At 49.6% G+C, this 19,033-nt stretch overlaps 1 protein-coding gene across 1 annotated transcript in view; it reads right to left on the bottom strand.

Annotated features, from left to right (window-relative positions):
- GREM2 (gremlin 2, DAN family BMP antagonist) overlaps positions 1 to 15,121 on the bottom strand; it is a 48,927-nt gene extending 33,806 nt beyond the window's left edge. Inside the window, exon 1 of the mRNA XM_070401260.1 lies at positions 14,941 to 15,121. The gene's annotated coding sequence lies outside the window, so the exon portion shown is untranslated. The remainder of the gene's footprint in view (positions 1 to 14,940) is intronic.
- Positions 15,122 to 19,033: the final 3,912 nt, after the last annotated feature.

Here is a 19,033-nt window from a genome sequence, read left to right as displayed (position 1 = left end):
ATAAAATAAAAATTTTTAAAAATGAAGTTTATATGCTTATATGCAAGAGATGATGGGAGTGGGCCTACTATTTCACAAATGTTTCTCGAAGAGGCTTTTGGTCCTAATTTGAAAACCAAAGCATCATGAAACGTATTTCTTTGAGAAATTACAGTTTGGAATATTAGTCTTCCTTTTTAAATACATGTTTATTGATGTCAGAGAGGAAGGGAGAGGGAGAGAGAGATAGGAACACCAATGATGAGAGAGAGTCATTGATCGGTTGCCTCCTGCACACCCCCTACTGGGAATCGCGGCTGCAACCTGGGCATGTGCCCTTGACCGGGAATTGAACCCCAGACCCCCTCAGTCTGCAGGCCGACGCTCTATCCACTGGGCCACACCAGCCATGGTGGAATATTAGTCATAATGTCAAATCTGATCAATTCACAAACTATTAAACTGCCTACTTAACAATATTAGCACTTTAACATCATAAACTTATGGTTACCTACGTGTCTTTTCGGCATAACGTTTTGTAACGTTAACGGGCAGATTTATGGAAATTCCCAATGAAAAGGAATCAGGCACCGATGAAATACATGTGAACAAATTTACATTTTTAGAATAACCCAACCAAGTAAATAAATGACTCTCTAAAGAAAAAGTACTCAAGAATTCAAGGTCAATATTTCTTCAGAGCAGTTCATGAATCTTTTTTAGTTGCGTGGCATTCATGCAGGGCAAGAAGCTAAGGGTGTTGTCTGAGGACTTGGGGGGTAGGGGGGTGGAGGAAATGGGCTTATTCTTTTCTTTAAGACTTCCTCACTCCATGCCTTTGGCAAGGAAATTCTTCTTTCCTTAGTTTGCTCATCTAAAACGTGGGTATAGAAGCCTTGCTACTCCACCTCTACGTTCCGCCTCCTAGAGGCCTTCTGAACACGGCTTCTGATTAATATATCATTTCCCACTCAATTACGTTGTTTTGACTTGCTCCCAACCTGCCTCCATCCAAACCTCAATTTCACTGATGATAAAATAAATGAAACTGGAATTCTTAACAGATGCTACACCATAAAATCTCATGGGCTCCAGCCAAACGCATGGCAGACTTTAAGGCTGTTTATGAGCGTTAATGAGATCATCATCTATGCGAGGATCTTGGGGGGCGAAGGGGGGACAGCATCACACACATAGTCCACATGCCAGACTCACGGGGGCTCATTCTCTGTCTTTTTTGTTCAAATTGTGATCTAGCCGTCGTTTTTAGGAGCATCACCTGTGAATTTATTTAAGATGCCGATTTCAAGACTCTTCTATAGACCTTAGAGCCAGAATCCTCACGCCAGGGTACCTGCATTTTTAAAGCTCAAGGTGGGGGCCCTAGGCAGATCTCTACATTACAGTCCTCAGTTGAAATACCCAAGTAAAAGGATTGTAATGGGATGACAGGCAATGGATGATTAGGGTGTGTTGCCCAGACCATAAAAATTAACACACTTAGCCCTAACGGGTTTGGCTCAGTGGATAGAGCGTCGGCCTGCGGACCGAAAGGTCCCAGGTTCGATTCCGGTCAACGGCATGTACCTTGGCTGCGGGCACATCCCCAGTAGGAAGTGTGCAGGAGGCAGCTGGTCGATGTTTCTCTCTCATCGATGTTTCTAACTCTCTATCCTCTCTTCCTTCCTCTCTGTAAAAAAAAATTAATAAAATATATTTTTTTAAAAATATCATACTTAGTCCCATGGGAGGGGTTGGGATTGGAAGAGGGAATTTTTTTCCAGTCAGGTAGGAATTTGTCTGCTATTTGGCACTTTCGAGACTAGGCAATTCTTCCCCTTTCCCTTCAGACACTTACTGTCGGATGGATGTTGCTCTTAAACTTTCAGGGGCGGGGAGAGGAGTCGCCCAGGCCACAGCCGTGAGATTCCCCAGGACAGTGGCAAGCCCACACTCATCCTCCCTGTCACCACGGCTGTCTGTGGGGGAAGCTCGGAGATGTGTAGAGAAGTCTAGAAAGTTGTGGAGAAGTCATGGTCGGCTGTAATGTCAACTTGGCAGTAGGGCCTCTGATGGCCTTGGGAATGGGTTCATTCGTTTTTTAATTTGTCTGTTAACTCGACAAAAATTTCGAAGACAGCTGTCCATTGAGAGGAGTACAGATTTGGAGTCAGAAGACCCAGAGTGACCTTAAGCAAAAACACTTCCTCAGTCTCGCTCTCGAGTTCTTCGTGGATGGCAAGGGAATCAGAGCTACACCCACTTCGCAGGGCAGCCGTGAGAATGCAATGAGATGTGCAGGGAAAGCATGTTGTCAACTGAGACGGTTGAACAGATTTTCTCTTCATGTACAAGACCCTGGGACGGGACTTATGAGAACGCAAAAATAGCAAAGACAGGGTTTCTTCCCGCAAAGAAACCAAAGTGTCAGGAAATGCAATTGACATCCATGTGAGTAACTATAATATGAATATCATGTGAGTGAAGGACATGCTAAGGGAGTTTCAAATCATTTCTCATGGGGGAGCAGGCAGGGCTTGTCACAGAGCGGGATGGCCTATCATTTGGGCTTTAAAATGTGCTGAGGGCAGGCCGGGGTGGCTCAGTGGTTGAGCATCGACCTAAGAACCAGGAGGTTACAGTTTGATTCCTGGTCAGGGCACATGCCCGGGTTGGGGGGCTCGATCCCCAGTGTGGGGCATGCAGGAGGCAGCCGATCAATGATTCTCCCTCAGCATTGATGTTTCTATCTCTCTCTCCCTCTTCCATCCACTCAGAAATTAATAAAAATATATTTTTTTAAAAAAAGAAAATTTAAAAAAACATTCATGTTAAAATATTTCACAGTGATATCTATACAAGAATGGAACCTGAATAGATAAATGACGATTTTGTTATGTTTCTGTTCTGAGCCTCTTGAGAATAAAAATGGCTTGAATCTTCACAAACTTTTCTCTTCATATCCATGATCAAGTAATAGTTTCCCTTTTGAAAATATGGCTTGATAATATTTTATCAGGACTGGGGTGAAGCAGGTGTGTTGCCCGGGTGCCAGGTTTAAGGAGGTTCTCACCCTCGGCGTCATGCCATGCAGTTTTTTGCGCTTAACTACGCTATCATCTGCAGCTCAGCTGTGAGCAAAGGGTTGAGAGCTTAGGGAAATGTACTTCACAGAGACTGAAGTTTAGGGGTTAAAGAAAAAGATGTGAAATTTCCCAGCTGGTGGAGGACCCCTCAAACATATACAATGGATACATGGCGAAGGCCCACCAATAAGGCCAGTCCTTGGTTTGAAGAACAATGACCTGTGAGTACGAGGGGGGGAGTCAGATTGTAATTGTACAAAGAAATGCATAGGTTGGATATAAAACTGAAAGAAACAAATGAACACACGAGAAAAACAAACAGAAACTCCCAGCCGCAGACAGCGGTATGGTGGTCAGCAGAGGGAAGGCGGACAGAAGGGTAGCAAAAGGCCAAAGGGGTCAAGTGCATAGTGACGCGGGGCAATCAACGCACAATGCACTATACAGATGCTGGACCGTACAATTGTAGACTTGAAACCTACGTTTATGAACCAATGTTATTAAGCAATGTCCCCTCCGTAAATTTAATTTTAAAAGCATTTGCAGCTAACGAGCCCTTTCTCAGAACAATTTTCCCACTTGGGCCCTAAAAATAAGTTTTTAAAGAATTGTACGATGTTTAATTCAGAACGCACAGTAAAAACAAAGAAACAAACAGAACAGAACAGAAACCGCACACAATTAGCGGAGGAATGCCTACTCTGTGACTTACCCCGGACACGGCTACACTCCATAAGCAGAATTTAGGGGGATTTCTGCCCCCTCAGCATGGCATCCAGACGAAGGGTACCACCCAGTAACCCCTCTCAGGACCAGAGAGCCTTGCTCACTACTGATTATCATCTGCCAGGAACTAGGATGCTATTAATACACGGAGAGCTCTCTGGACTAGAAATCCATTGCTAGCAGGAGTCCAAGTCCATTTTTGTTTTAGGCAGTTAATCTAATTTGACTTTCTCCTGAGCACTGCTTAACAGGAATGGCCCTGCCTGGTTTGGCTCAGTGGATAGAGCGTCGGCCTGTGGACTGAAGGGTCCCGGGTTCAATTCCAGTCAAGGGCACATGCCCGGGTTGTGGGCTCGATCCCCAGTAGGGGGTATGCAGGAGGCAGCCGATCCATAATTATCTCTCATCATTGATGCTTCTGTCTCTCTCTCCCTCTCCTTGCTTTTTATAGTGTAAGTGCTCTAAGGGAGGCAGAGAGTCCTGTGGGAGGACAGAGGAAGGAAAGATGAGTTCTGGCAGAGGGCGGGGGGAAGGTCTGATGGGACAGGTGGCCTGGAAGCTGGGTCTGGAAGGGTGGGTAGGATTTCAACAGGCGGATGTCGGGGTGGGAGTCCAGGGAGGAGGAAGGAGCAGAAGAGCAAAGGAAAATGCAACCCGTGTTCAGGGAATGTCACGTGGCGAGGGGTGACTGGCTCCCGGAACACGTTGGGGGGAGACAGAACGGATGTGTTTAACGTTACACGATGGAGCACCCTTCCTCAGCATCGGGCAGTGTCTGTGCTGTTTCCGACCTAGTGGACCTGAGAGCAGACATGTGCCATCATTACACCAGGGTTTTCAGAACACTCATCGGAAGCTACTTTCCTTTGTTATTAGATACTTTTCATTGTGGTGTCCTCTGCCATTCTTTTAATAGAGAATAAAATTCACAGCCCGGCCGGTATGGCTCAGTGGTTGAGCCAGGAGGTCAAGGTTCGATTCCAGGTCAGTCGGGGCATGTGGTTGCAGGCTTGATCCCCAGTGGGGGGCGTGCAGGCGGCAGCTCATCCATGATTCTCTCTCATCATTGATGTTTCTATCTCTCTCTCCCTCTCTGAACTCAATAATATATATATATTTTTAAAATAAAATTCACACAGAATAGCACCAGAGCTGTTCACCACAGCTTCGGCAGTATATAGTATCTAGCCCAGGGGTGGGTAAACTTTTTGACTCGAGGGCCACAATGGGTTCTTAAACTGGACCGGAGGGCCGGAACAAAAGCATGGATGGAGTGTTTGTGTGAACTAATATAAATTCAAAGTAAACATCATTACATAAAAGGGTACGGCCTTTTTTTTTTTTTTTTTTTTAGTTTTATTCATTTCAAACGGGCCGGATACGGCCCGTGGGCCGTAGTTTGCCCACGGCTGATCTAGCCCTTCTGCCCCTTAAATTGTGCCCCTGTCATGTGCATACTAAACTCTGAGCACAAGTGCGTCTAGAAGTTCCTGGAAAAGACGGGTCTTGCCCTTGCCTGGCCCAGGGATTTTGTCCTTCTCCCAGCCTCCATACAACCAGCAGCTTCTTAACTCGCCCCTGGCAGCCAATCTAAAGCAACACTCATGCTATTTCCTACCTAGAAACCACACTTATTTATTATTTATTTGGTTCGTTTTCACTCTCCGCCGCTGTCAATGCGGGCACAGCTCAAGGAGTTGTGGTCCCTCAGGGTATCCCCGGAGCTTGGCCGAGTGACTAACACATGTAAGAAGCACAAAAATACTTATTGAATAAGTTCACTGAAGTCCGATTAATGTTACTAGAAAACTGGAACGATACATACACTGGTTAGAGAGACACCTAAGTAAGTCATTTATGCCTGGCTGGTGTGGCTCAGTGGTTGAGCATCGAGCTATGAACCAGGAGGTCACGGTTCAATTCCTGGTCAAGGGCCCATGCCCGGGTGGCGGGCTCAATCCCCAGTGTGGGGCGTGCAGGAGGCAGCCGATCCATGATTCTCTTTCATCATGGATATTTCTCTCTCTCTCTTCCTCTTTCTTCCTCTCTGAAATCAATAACAATCTATTAAAAAAAGTCATTCAGCATCTGATTGTGGAGGTTTGTACCGAGGACTTGGGAACCACGGGTTCAAGGTTGCAGAGCAGCTGACGGCTTTGGCGTTCCTCCGGACTCGCATTGGGAGGCGCATTGCTTCTCGGGGGGGGGAATGTCCTCTTGGAACTTTCGTTCCTGCGCCCCCACCTCCCCCGCCTCCAGCATTTTCTGGCCACGACTTTAGCTAAGCGGGAGGCTTGGTGATTTTCCTAATGATCTGGACATGGACCGCCCCTCCCAGATGGCCGTGGAGTGAGCTGCCCACGACCTGGTCATAAGGCCTGACTTGCTGAAAAGAGGGGGGTGGGGGGGTTGGAAGTGGAGGGGGCCCTGGGACGTCACCCAGGGCTTTGGGAGCCGCCCCAGCAGCCAGGCTCGTAGGCCAGCACCTTGCCTGGCCGTCGGGCTTCCTGACTTACTCCGAGGTACGGAGCTGTTTATGATGCTTTTGATAGGAAATAAATGGCCCTTCATTCTACCGTCCGGGAAAGTTCATATTGAACATGTTTGAAAAGCCTCTTCAGACGGTGGTTCTCCCATTGGCTATGAAATGTTACAGTCTTGTTCTAAGGATATAAAGGTCTGTGACTGGAGCCTCTGCTTGAGGCTAAGAGTGGAATTCTTATAAAGGCCGAGGCTACAGCTAAGAGCTACTCCTTTCTGGCCTTGGAACCAAAAATACATCGAACCAAAGACTCCGTGTATAAGACAGGTAGGTTTGATTTGAGACTACTTCTAAAACTACGTTTCACCTGGAAGGTGAGTAAAATTATACTTATTAACACATCTCATGGTTTTGAGAGTAAAACCTAATTAGGACTATAACATTCAGTTCATTCTTTTTTAAAAAATATATATTTTTATTGACTTCAGAGAGGAAAGGAGAGGGAGAGAGAGATAGAAACATCCATGATGAGAGAGAATCATGGATCAGCTGCCTCCTGCACGCTCCCCACTGGGGATGGAGCCCACAACCCGGGCCTGTGCCCTGACCGGGAATCGAACAGTGACCTCCTGGTTCCTAGGTCGACGCTCGACCACGGAGCCACGCTGGCTGGGCTCACATCTAGTTTTAATGTCCTCTCCGCTGTGGAGAGCAGTTTGCACCCCAGGTTACCCTCTGGTAGGAAACAGGTAGTCCAGTGTAGCTGCCTGTGGGCATCTAGATGTCCCCAGACTTATGCTCGGATAGAAGAACCAATATTTGGTGATCTCCTGGTGCATACGTAGGGGAGCAGAAAGAAAAAGAAAGGAAAAATAGCTGTCCTGTTGCTACTCCCTGCTCCACCCTGCATGCTGGCCAGCGCACAGGGAAATAAAGACTGGGAACCCCGAACAGTCGGCCCTCGGCAGATAGGAAACCAGAAGCAAAGAGTGTTACTGCTCCCCCGAGGCCCTTCGCCTTCCAAACAGCTACACCTGGGTGTGCCTTCGGGATTCTGGGAATCCCTTTTTACGGTTACGGTTACGATCCTTTCGGAAAAGGCCAGGAATGAGACCCCTCTCTGGCGAGCAGCAAAACCAGAAGCCAGAGCCCGCGGAGGGCGGCGAGCCAACAGAGACGCCTGAGCCTCGGACTGGATACTTTCCTTATTTTCGAAAATATATTTTTATTGATGTCAGTGAGGAAGGGAGAGGGAGAGGGAGAGAGAGAAACATCCATGATGAGAGAGAATCATGGCTCGACTGCCTCCTACACGCCCCCTATTGGGGATCGATCGGGAATCGAATCCGGGACCCTTCAGTCCGTAGGCCGATGCTCTATCCACTGAACAACACAGGCTAGGGCAGGCTGGATACTTTAGATGCGACAAACTGTATGCATTTACTCACACGTCCAGAAACAAGGAAAAAGTTGCACAGCTGACCTGTTGTCCTGTCACAAGGACAACCGAAAAAAACAAAAAAGAGAAGAAAGAAAAAGGAACGGCTAAGCAGATGATGTGTGAAAGCTGTAAACTGCTTAGCAGAGCGAGCTCAGCGTCTCTCCCAGGACAATGTGTGCCTATCGCCCCCCCCCCCCCCGCCCCCCAAGCAGAACCAGTGACCCGCGTGGCCAGGGCCACCCCATTCCCAGGGTACCCCTCGCTGGGGAATGCTTGCTCCTTTAGCACATGCTTCTCCTAGTGGGCTGGGAGCCCCTGTGGGAAGTCAGGGCCAACGCGTAGATTTTTTTCATATCTCCAATGGCTGGCACGTTGGAAACACTTCGGAAGTGTCTGTTGATTATAGAGAAGTCACATTTCTGACAAAATAAAGCACAAGTTCTGAGCTGATGGCCAACTTGTCAGCATTATCTGTGACGCTGTTATCTTTAAACAATTACAGCCAGGCCGGCGTGGCTCCTCAACCTATGAGTATCACCCTATGGACCAGGAGGTCATAGTTTGATTCCTGGTCAGGGCACATGCCCTGGTTTTGGGCTTGATCCCTAGTGTGAGCATGCAATGAATCTCTCTCATCATTGATGTCTCTCTTTCTCTCTTTCTCTCTCTCTCTTCTTTCCCTTCCTCTCTGAAATCAATAAAAATATACTTTAAAGAAAAAAGTAATTACAGATCCTTCCTTTCAAATCCCCATGCTCTACATTATTCTGTTTGTACACCCCGCCAAAACAGTTTAAATGCACCTGCCCTACGCCAGCTACTGAGGGTTTACGCAGATGGAAAAAAATAAAATCTTCTCCTTCAGGGAGGTTATTGAGTCCTTGTAATGAGCCACAGTCTATATATTCAGAAGCCGCCCTAATAAATATTTTTGGGTTTATTGGATAGTTCTGGCTGTCATTTGAAACAGAAAATCAGTTAAACACCATCGCAGTTCATATTGACTCAACGGCTCCAAACCTCAGTTGGCCAACGGGTGAATCATATGGAGACAATCTGAATCTGACTGCCATCGCGAAACGGCTGGGATGGCTACGCACGCATGAGGAACGCGTGTCCGTGTCCACAGTGCAGCTTGGCAATTAGGAAAGGACCCTTTCTCGTTGCCATGAGAGGGGCTTTCCGGTAGCCCGACTATTGCTCGGGTGCGTGGGGAGTCTGAGGACCCCGCGGGCCTCCCTGCCTTTGACCTTGGCGAGCCTCTGAGGTGGTGGGATTTTGCCTGCTACACTGATCATCCGGGAAAGTGCACCGTCGCCCCACAAGGAAACATTTCTATTAGTCCAAGGACAGTGGTTTATGGCAAAACCACCTGACAGGAGCACATCCCCCTTCCGAAGACCAAAGGTATTTTTACAACGGAGGATTCTTTTCCTCCCTTTGTCCGGACCCATCTGAGGCCTCTTCAGACACCGGGCGTCGGCCGCGCTGTCTCATTCCACCCCGAGAACAGAGTTCACGGCGTTTGCTCCAAATTTGGGTGGAAAGAACTTTTTATGAGGAGTTAGTTGTTTTATCTTCCACAGTTCAGTTACTCAAGGTCGACGGCACGTACACTCCACGGGAGCAGGAGGGCGAGCATAAATGAAAGAGGCGGGGGACATGGCTCTTCTGCTTGGTCACGCCCTGTGGGGGTCTCTGTGCTGCCCCCTGCTGCTCTCGCTGCTGGATCTGCTTGACACTGCAAGGGACATACCTCCCCCACGACAACAGTCCATCCGTTGCTGACCTTATTGTTGTATGGGAGCATTGTGGGTAGGAACTGCTGCACCTCATTCATTCATTCATTCCTCCATTCATTCATTCAATAGAGAGGAAATGCGGGAGGTGCCTACTATTTACTGGGGAGTGTGTCTCAGGTGGATGCCTGGCAGTTTGCATGCCTGGTTCCAGAAATAAAAGGAGAGAGTAGGCAGAGGCGCCCTGGGCAACAGGACCTGGCTAAAGAATAGCAGGACGGCCCGGCTGGTGTGGCTCAGTGGTTGAGCGTCAACCAATGAACCAGGAGGTCACGGTTCAATTCCCACTCAGGGCACATGCCCGGGTTGTGGGCTCCATCCCCAGTGTGGGGCGTGCAGGAGGCAGCGATCCATGGTTCTCTCTCATCATGGATGTTTCTGTCTCTCCCTCTCCCTCTCCTTTCCTGTCTGAAATCAATAAAAAAAATATATTAAAAATAATAAAGAGTGAAGCTGATGAAAAGAAAGGGAAACCGAGTTATCTGTTAAATATGCTGCCGTCCTTCTTGGCCAGGCACGTCCATGACAGGCGTAAAAATAAGAACAAGCCTTTCTGAGCGGTGCATCCGTGACCAAGACCCCGGCCCCTTCTTCCGGAGGGAGTGGGGTGCATACAGTCAGGGGCGCATTTTCTTAGCCAATTGGAGGGTGCAGGCTCCCCCTGGTCAAGGGGAGGCGTGGCTTTTCCCCGTTTGCCTATTGCCCTCTCCTGGACTGTAAGGACAGGAGTGTTAAGAGCTCATCAGATGCCTGTATTTCCACCCACCTCTGCATGGGAGACCTGTGTGTGCATGAGAAATCGTTAAAAATATTCAGAAAATCGCCCTGGCCGGTTTGGCTCAGTGGATAGAGCATCAGCCTGCGGACTGAAGGGTCCCGGGTTTGATTCCGGTCAAGGGCACATGCCCAGGTTGCGGCTGGATCCCCAGTAGGGGGCGTGCAGGAGGCGGCCGATTGAGGTTTCGCTCTTCCATACATGTTTCTCTCTCTCCCTCTCCTTCCTCGCTCTCTAAAAATAAATAAAAGAAAAAATCTTTACAAATAAAGAGCACTGTGGTAGTAAGAGAAATAGCAAAGCAAACAGAGGTAGATGGCATCAGAGGCCTACATTACAATTGCACACTCTCCTCTTCAAAACAGGATGTCTCATTTATTGCTTCTAATTGTGACTCCTTTCAAGCCCCATACTCCACACATTTATCCATTTGGAACCTTTTTTTTTTTTCTTTTCACTTTTCTCCTAAATCAGTGGTTCTCAAACTTGGCTGTGCATTAGAATCACCTGGGAATCTTTTTTAAAATCCTGATTTCTGGGCCTCATCCTCCGGAAATTCTGTTTCTTTGTGATGGGGTGGGGCCACCACATGAGTAACAGAGAAACAGAATTTCTGGAGTAGGAGGCCCAGAAATCAAGATTTTAAAAAGATTCCCAGGTGATTCTAATGCCCAGCCAAGGTTGAGAACCACTGTCCTAAATCCTTAAAGGTCCCCGACACTGAGCAAAGGCCTGCCACCTGGCCTGCCGGCTGCAGCCACACCTGAGTGCAAACGGGGCTGGTCCGATCCGTGTGCGCCGGGCCCCTGCGGGCTCTCAGTGCGTGTCCTTGACCCAGGCTGGCCAACCCTCTCCATATCAACGAGAACCTGGCGCCCGGACGCAGAGTCTAATTCCATTCCTGTGCTTTCGCAGAAGAGGGCTGAGGGAGAGGCGTCTCCTTTAAAGAGACTGAAAGGCATGTGCCTCGTTCAGGCTGCACCCAACGTGTCAACTGCAGGGTGTCTCAAGCTCAGGCTGGCTGGACGGAGATCCCCAGGGAAGGGCAGTTTGATTTCAGGGAAAAATGACAGCACTACACAAGGAGTAGCCAGACACTGTTTATATTTATCTTTAAAATCCCACCAGCGTCTCTCAGGCCATACACAGCCTATATCAGCCGTAGGCAAACTACGGCCCGCGGGCCGGATCCGGCCCGTTTGAAATGAATAAAGCTAAAAAAAAAAAGACCGTACCCTTTTATGTAATGATGTTTACTTTGAATTTATATTAGTTCACACAAACACTCCATCCATGCTTTTGTTCTGGCCCTCCGGTCCAGTTTAAGAACCCATTGTGGCCCTCGAGTCAAAAAGTTTGCCCACCCCTGGCCTATATATTCAGTCTCTAACTCACTCAGTTTACCACCAACATGCCCAATATTTTTAAGACTTTGAATGGTAAGCCCTGGCTGGTTTGGCGCAGTGGATAGAGCACTGGCCTGCTGACTGAAGGGTCCCGGGTTCGATTCTCCATCAGGGCACGTGCCCGGGTTGTGGGCTTGATCCCCAGTAGGGGGCGTGCGGAGGCAGCCGATCCATGATTCTCATTATTGATGTTTCTATCTCTCTCCTTTCCTCTCTGAAATCAATAAAAATACTTTAAAAAAGAGTTTGAAAGCAAGAGGGAAATGAGTCTCCATTTAGTTCAGATATGATGATAGGAAATTGACAAATACTTGCAGCGCTACAAAGCCACCCTTTTTAACTACAAATTCAATTTAGTTGGGTCAATTAATTTGTATGTATTCAAAGAGGTAAATTCTTTTACCATCAAGTTCCTTGTGATGTAAAAAGAGAAAAATATTCATCTGTAAAATCAAAACGCTCGCTCCTAAATATGATAGAGTCGCCACATCCATCCTTTGATGCGCTTTCAAACGCACCTTGCTAACTCATTCAAATCTGGGGATGGGCAAAAATATAGGCAGTTTGCATGACTCTAAGGCAGTGGTTCTCAACCTTCTGGCCCTTTAAATACAGTTCCTCGTGTTGTGACCCAACCATAAAATTATTTTCGTTGCTACTTCATCACTGTCATGTTGCTACTGTTATGAATCGTCATGGAAATATCTGATCTGCAGGATGATCTTAGGCGACCCCTGTGAAAGGGTCGTTCGACTACCAAAGGGGTCGCGACCCACAGGTTGAGAACCGCTTCTCTAAGGGATAGCTACGTGTGGAGAGCGGCTACAGTGTTCGGACAGGTTCAAGCCTCGGACTGATGAGAGGGCAGAGTCCTCTCGTGGCCTCGTGCAGGTCCCAGCTGGAGGGCAGGGCCTTCCCAGCACAATTAGCCAACAGCTCTGGTTGTGAGCTTGAACCTGTGGTCCGAACACGTGGCCCCACGTGCCTGAGTGATAGAGTTCAGGTGCATATAGTTGAGTGGGACTGAAACCCACGAGAATGCTGTAAACAACGTGATCACGCCCCTACTTTGCCTCGTGGCATCTGCTATGAAATAAAGACACGGCTTGTGGGTGCGGGCGCTGTCCATCAGAGGGGCGGCGCCCCACCCACCCAGACCCAGCCTTCATTCTCTTGTCTTTTTTTTTTTCTTTTAAAATATATTTTTATTGATTTCAGAGAGGGAGGGAGAGGGAGAGGGAGAGAGAGATAGAAACATCAATGATGAGAGAGAATCATGGATCAGCTGCCTCCCGCACACCCCCCACTGGGGACCGAGCCCGCAACCCAGGCATGTGCCCTTGATCAGAATCGAACCCGGGACCCCTCAGTCCCCAGCCCGACACTCCATCCACTGGGCCAAACCAGCCAGGGCTTGTCTGTCTTTTCTTAATCCTTTCATCGCCCCCACTCAGGGTCACTGAACCAGGCTGAGCTGGCGTGAGCATGCCATGGCCGTGCCGGCTCCCCACCGCTACGCGTGAATTTCCCTTCGTGACAAGAGAACACGTTCATCGGATGAAAAACAGGGCAATGTGCACTCTCCACGGTGACACGCAAAACCGATGCCTGTCTCGTAACTCCCTTATCTTTCTTGGGGCCGCACGTGTCTCGGGCTGAGCCGGGCCCGTAAACCAGGCGGGACTGGATGTGGGCTGACTGTGCGCGATCAGGGGGTGGCTGGGGGATGATCTGTGAAGACTCCACGCACAGGAGCGCCATTTAGACTTAACACCACATGGCCCACGGCTCCTGCACCTGCTGCGGGTCCTGCTCTTACTGAACTACAGTCCCAAGCGGAGTAAGTTCCTCGCTGCAGGAACGCTCTCCCATAGACATTCAGAGCGGTTACCTCTACACCGGTCTCTGAGGGTGCCCCCACCCCAGCACAACGCACCCCATAGCTGAGCCTCCATTCAGCCCCCTCCGGCTTCTCCAAGGGAAGCCCTGACCTTCTGAAGCAGGGCTGATGAACCACAAGTCAGCAACAGGAAGCCACGGGACATAACCATCGTCAACATTCAAAATCGAACGTGGCAAAATCTCGGGAAAAATTGGATTGTTTTTTTCCCCCACATAAAACCCGTCTCTCAAAATAAAGAGAGAAAGGAAACGAAGGACATGGCCAGAAGCCTACCAAGGTAAAGGTCTGTATATAAAAAAACATTTCAACCTGAAAAGGAACAGTTCCTCGCAGGTGTATTTAGGACAGCCCTCCCATCCGTGACTTTTTTTTAAAATATATTTTATTGATTTTTTACAGAGAGGAAGGGAGAGGGATAGAGAGGTAGAAACATCGATGAGAGACAAACATGGATCAGCTGCCTCCTGCACACTCCCCACTGGGGATGTGCCTGCAGCTAAGGTACATGCCCTTGACCGGAATCGAACCCGGGACCCTTCAGTCCGCAGGCCGATGCTCTATCCACTGAGCCAAACCGGTTAGGGCTCATCCGTGACTTTTCCGTGGAAGAACAGGTGAGGGCCTGGTACTCAGCCTGCCTCCGGGTGCAGAATGACAACCGCAATTTCAAAACTGTACACAGAAACCAGGTAACGCAGCCGGAGTCCCCGACACTTCCCATTTCTAAAGAATCTCTCTGCCTTCCCTCTTGCCTCCTTCAACCCTGGCACCGTGATCCTGTGACATTTCACTGCTGAGCCCAGTCCGGCTCGGCCAGATGCCTCAGCGATGCCAACCCTGCCCAGGTCCCCCGTGGCTCCCAGTCCTGGGGGGCCCTCCATTCACCTGGCAGGTAGGTGTGTGTGTGGGGGGGGGGGGGGGGGGGGAGGGTGTGCAAAGCCGCCTCCTCACAGCCACACGGTGTGTGACCTGCTCTCGGTCACAGCTATCAAGGAGGTCAGCCTCCAGGAGGTATGCACGGCTAGCCTGACAGCCTGCAGGTACTGAGCTTATTAGAGAGAGAAAGAGAGAGAGAGAGCAAAAGAGCGAGCGCACGGTCAAGTTGGAAGATCCTTGCTTCCCACCCACGGATCATTCAATCGGTGAGCAAACCCCGCGCCCCCCCCCCCACCCCCCAAAACGCACGCCAACCGCTCGGAAGCGCGGGGGTGACCCGGGCCCCACGGGCACTCCGATCGCGCCCGGCGATCGATGGATCGATCGATCGATGGAACCGCGTCCACGACTGGTCAGCGTCTCGGGGCGACGGGAGGAAAGCAGACACCGCCGCCGCGAGCTCCTACCTGCAGCGACGCGGTGCAAGCCTCCTCCTCGGGGCCCACCTCTGGCTCTCCCTGCCCCTCGCTGTCTCGGGGAGCTCCTGTCCGCCGCGGGGGACCCCGGCCGGAGCGCAGCAGCGCCGCGCGCCCGAGGAGGGAGCAGCCCCAGACGGTCGGGCGGCGGCGGCGGCGCCCGCAGCGGGATCCCAGCCTCCGAGCTGCAGGCTCAGCTCTGACTCCTCGGTCGGCGGCGCTGCCTGGGATATTAGCGCAGCCTGGGGTTTCTATTGGCTCCGAACACCAAACAGATCGCACCGGCCTCCCCCCTCCCCCTCCCCCTCCCCCTCCCCCTCCCTCCACCCCCCACCCCCGCGGCACCCCCCCCCCCCCCCCCCACTCTCCGCTTCACTCTCCGCATGGAACCCACAGGCATCGCAGCCACACACACTTTCTCCTCGCCTCCGTCCAGCCTGTGGCTTTACAACCTTGTGGGCGAGCGGCAACATTTTTATGTTTTATTTTTTTTAAAAAAGGAAACTTGCCATCCAGAGCTTCTTGTTTATGTAGAGACATTCTGGTCCCCCCCCCCCCTGAATCCGCAAAAACCACTCGTTCGCCTCAGATCTTCTCCCTTCTTTTGTTGATGGGTTTGTAATGTGAAGAATGTCCGAAGCCTGGGTGATACGCCCCCCTTCTCTCTCTCTCTCTCTCTCTCTCTCTCTCTCTCTCTCTCTCTCTCTCCTATTGTTTTGAATAACTGAGGCCGGTGCAATTAGAAGCACGCTGAGCCTTATAACCTAAGTGAGGGCTCAAGGAATGAAATCTTGAATGAATGCCGTGGGGGAAAAAACACATTGTCCGAGTTTGTTTTCTGCTCCAAAGAGCTTTGGTGGTCAACATCTTCATCATCCTATTTTCTGTGTATGGAATGCAGAGGTGCCTAATGCAAATCAGACTCTTCTGCATCCCGGAACGTGGAGCAGGGACACCAGACCAACCCCTGGGCTCCGTGGGCTCCATCAGGAGGCCCCAGCGATGCCTACCAGCTCCCACCCTTCATGACTTTGTGGTCTTCTCCGCACTGAATCGTCTCAAGAGGGAGACTCTTAGTGTGGTTCACCAGCCAGAGAAGACTGATAAAGTTTCCTGGATTAAAAAATTTAATCAGTGGCCCTAGCTGGTGTGGCCCAGTGGATAGAGCATGGGCCTGAGGACTGAAGGGTTTTGGATTCGATTCTGGTCAAAGGCACATGCCTGGGTTTCGGGCTCCATCCCCAGTGTGGGGCGTACAGGAGGCAGCCCATCCGTGATTCTCTCTCATCATTGATGTTTCTCTCTCTCTCTCTCTCTCTCCCTTCCTCTCTGAAATCAATATCTATATCTATCTATCTATCTATATATATATATATACACACACATATATATATGCAAACTCAAACAATATATATGGTAAATCCATTAAAAAAATTTAATCAGTATATATGAATAGAGAGATAAAGCTGTGGCCCCCCAGCAGAGAAAAAGGCCAAGAAAAAAATCTTTGATCATGCAAACGCGGCTGGGAAAATTAGGACTAAAATAACATTTCACCGTGTTTGATTGAACAGATCCTTCTTTAGTCTTGGCCCCCAAATCATTCTCACCGGTGCCTCTGGGAATTCGAATGAGTTATTCTTGTCAAGAAACCGTTGCCTCTGAAATCGTTCTATTTTGATTTGACTTGAAAACAAAGGTTTTTCCCAGTATTTTTATCCCTTTTTTATATTACTTGGTATTTGATATTCTGGTTCCATCCTAAGTCATCACCCATTTTGTTGCAAAAATCACAGGGAAAAAAAAAAACAACCACATTTCGTTTTTTGGAAATGTCTTATTATCACCAGACTGACTACCTGTCTGCTTCTCTCTCTTCCTTGGGCGCATTCCAGGAATTCTGCCATGAAACCTACTTTCAAAATGGGCCAACCTGCAATTGACAAGAGAACCACGAAACAAAACCACGGCCGGCTGGGGTGTGTGCCGGCCGATCCCAATCCCGCCTCACATGGCATGACCTTATGATTTGAACAAACCCCAATCCATTCCCTGGCTTTAGGTCGGCAGTTAAAAACACCACCCGGCCATAAATCCTCGAGTGTGTAGAAAGCCTGTCCCCTGACGTCCCCAACAGCCTGGGAAAGAAAGGAGACTTGCCAGGTAGAGAGAGGGAGTTGGAGAAGGATAAAGGGACTTGCCGCAGGTGATGAAGGTAGATAGCAGACAGCCTCTTCCTCCTTATCTTTGGGAGATTATCTTTCTGCACAAGCTACTCAACCGCCAAAGACGTGGTGCTCATAGAGCAGGTTCTGATTTCTGCCTGTGTTTGCGTGGAGAGCTGACAGTTCATGAAATCATCTGAGCAACTTGGTGAACATTCATGTTCCGCGTGATTCCAGGACAGATTCTGGAAGGTTCTCTTCAGTTGCCAATAATTGGCGCTTTCTTAGAATTGTCTTTCTAGAAAAAAAAAAGGGGGGGGGGACTGACGAAAACAAGCAAGGGGTTAAATTTTCTGCTTATTTTTTTTTTGGGGGGGGGCTCATTCTAGCTCTTGATTTCACTGGAGAGGCCCTGTAAATAAAACCCTGAGTAACTTCAAGCCACCGATAAATTTGAAACTTGCCTAGAAGGCAAGAATTCAAGCCCTCTTTCCTTCAATTAATGAAAAGCACAACTGGATGAGTAAGGAGTTAACCCTGATGCCCAGTCGTCAGGTGATTAGGGAATATGCCAGTGGAGGAGAAGTCACCCTGGGGGAGTGGGGGGGAAGGTGGGGGGAGGTCCCTCCCCACAATTGCAGACTATGGGCCAGGTACGCAAGGTCATCAGGGTGGGAAGCCCTAGGTGCCTAGCGGGGGGCAATCATCTGTGGTGGGACCTCACCCCAGGTGAGTCTTCCTCCCCTGGCATATGGCTGGTCATGCCGTGTGGACCCCCTGATCTTTCCTCCCGAGAGATAACATCTAGGCCTCAGTTGTGTTTCAGCTCCAGGCCCAGAGACACAAGGAAACCGGCCACAGTGGACGTCAGGGCCAGCGGCATTGGATGATGGCCCCTGCCCTGGTGCCGCCAGTCCATCCCTGGAGCCCACAGCCCTAGATGGACACACCTGGGAAGCTGCTGACTGTTCTATTCCATAGAATCTATTGAGATCTTCCCCTGGGGCCTCCCCTAAGATCTCTGCCCTTAGAACCCCTTATGAGGGAGGACCCAGTGCCTCTCCCCTCCGGGGAGCAAGTTCTTGCCTTCCCTTCCCCCTCTCAGCCCCAGGCACGTTGCCATCAGCTTCCTCACTCCCAAGCTCCCAGGGCCCTTCCAGTACCTGCATGACTCATTGCCTCAGCCTCTTTCTTCTAGGAATTAGTCTTTCTCCCTCTGTGAGTTACCCAGTAAATGTCTCTTACAGTTGGGGTCTGGGCTGGGAATTCTTTCCTAGCCGGAACCCAAGGGCCGAGGTTGCTGAACCCAGGTTTGGTCTGGCCCCGCGGGTCCGACACCGGGTGCTGTTCCGGCCGCCTACAGCAAGAACATCAAAATCTCCAACAAACGATGTTTCCATGATCCACGGATACATAGGAATCTATCATCTTACCATCCGCAAACGCCTAGTGTTTCCATGTATGAAATAGCATGCATCTCTCTTGTTTCACAATGTTCCTGCCTAACAATGCATACCAGTGATTTATAAACGTTTTCTAGCAAAAGAATATAGCCCTTCCTGTGTGGCAGAATAAACTCTCTGGGCAGGCGAGTGCCATCTGTCATGTCGGTGCCATCCCAGGGGAGCAGAGAGCACAACCCACAGAGGAGCTGGGGAAATTAATCGGAAAGGGAATTCCCACAGATTCGGCTCAAGCCCTCTGTTCTCCCCGAAGACCCCAGGATCAGGTGGCGTGGGCTTTTTGATTCATTAGCTCTTGCTTGTTAGCTCTGAGTTCTGAGATAGGGCAGGGAAGACAGAACCACCTTTGACCTAAAAAACGTGTTTATGATCTAGAATAGGCAGTGAATACAAGAGATGGCTAAAGTAAGATTTAATGCCAGACACAGCTGAGGGGATGGCCAGGGACGTCCATTA

The sequence above is a fragment of the Myotis yumanensis genome, unplaced genomic scaffold (assembly GCF_028538775.1).
Source record: "Myotis yumanensis isolate MYYU_CA2020_CCGP unplaced genomic scaffold, mMyoYum1.0.hap1 SCAF_22, whole genome shotgun sequence".
NCBI lineage: Eukaryota > Metazoa > Chordata > Mammalia > Chiroptera > Vespertilionidae > Myotis > Myotis yumanensis.
This window is presented reverse-complemented; position numbering and strand designations above follow the sequence as displayed.